The following is a 1244-nucleotide window of genomic DNA, read 5'->3' as shown; positions in this document are numbered from 1 at the left end:
ACTGTCACAATTGTAAAGGTAGAAGTTTTGTAACAAAAACAGGGGAGTGGTTAATCTTACAGTCCAGAAACAGAGGATCCTAGGACCATCAAGGGGGAAGCACAAAAGCAGAATGCGGGACCTTATCCAGAGAAGCAGCAGTGCCAGAGATGGAGGCAGAGATGGGGGCATGGAGAGGGGGAGTGGCAGAGGACTCTAGATTCAAGGACTGAGAAGAGAGGGACTAAGAGCTGGTGGCAGGAGGCAGACTTGCAGAATGTGCCCTTTGGAGATGTAAATTGTTATATATGCCTTAGTGGTTTTGTTTGTTTGTTTATTTAAAAGCTAAAGTGGATAGAGAGAAATACTATTAACTGATGGTACATTATTATTGTTGTGTGCCGTGGAGTCGTTTTCGACTCATAGCAACCCTGTACAGGGTTTCCAAGGCTGTAATTCTTTACGGGAGCAGAACACCTCATCTTTCTCCCCCGGAACAGCTGGTAGTTTCGAACTGCTGACCTTGCGGCTCACAGCCCGATTCATAACCACTACACTACCAGAGGGTAGTGGTACATGGAGGGGATTAAAATTATTGTAATTAAACTAGGTGTATGATTTGTTGAATGTAAAACCAATGATATGCTCTGTAAACTTTTACTCAATCCACAATAAAAACCGTATACTTAAAAAAAAAAAAACAAAACATATCCACCATTCCTATTCAACAATGTACTGGAAATTCTCACCAGCACACCAAAACAAATAAAAGAAATACAGATTCAAAGAGGGTGGCTACTGTCTCCATTTGTTATTGTTAGGGGCTGTTAAAACAGTTCTGACTCACAGGGACCCTATGCACAGAACTAAATTCTACCTGGTCTTGCGCCATCCTCATAATTGTTTTATGTTTGAGTCAGATGTTACTGCCACCGTGTTAATCTATTTTGCTGGGGGTTCTTTCTCTTTTTTGCTAACCCTCCACTTTACCAAGCATGATGTCTTTTCCAAGGGACTGGACCCTTCTGACAACGTGTATGAGAACTGAAGTAAAGTCTCACCATCCTCGCTTCTAAGGAACATTCTTTCTGTATTTTTTCCCACACAAATTCATTTGTTCTTCTGGAAGTCCACTGTTGTTGCTGTTGTCAGGTGCCATCGAGTCAGAACCGACTCATAGCGACCCCATGCACAGCAGAACGAAACAATGTCCGATCCTGGGCCAACCTCACTACCGCTGCCACACTTGACGCCATCAATGATGC

Source organism: Chrysochloris asiatica, unplaced genomic scaffold, assembly GCF_000296735.1.
Source record: "Chrysochloris asiatica unplaced genomic scaffold, ChrAsi1.0 scaffold00042, whole genome shotgun sequence".
NCBI lineage: Eukaryota > Metazoa > Chordata > Mammalia > Afrosoricida > Chrysochloridae > Chrysochloris > Chrysochloris asiatica.
The sequence above is the reverse complement of the archived record's forward strand: the minus strand, read 5'-3'. Positions refer to the sequence as shown.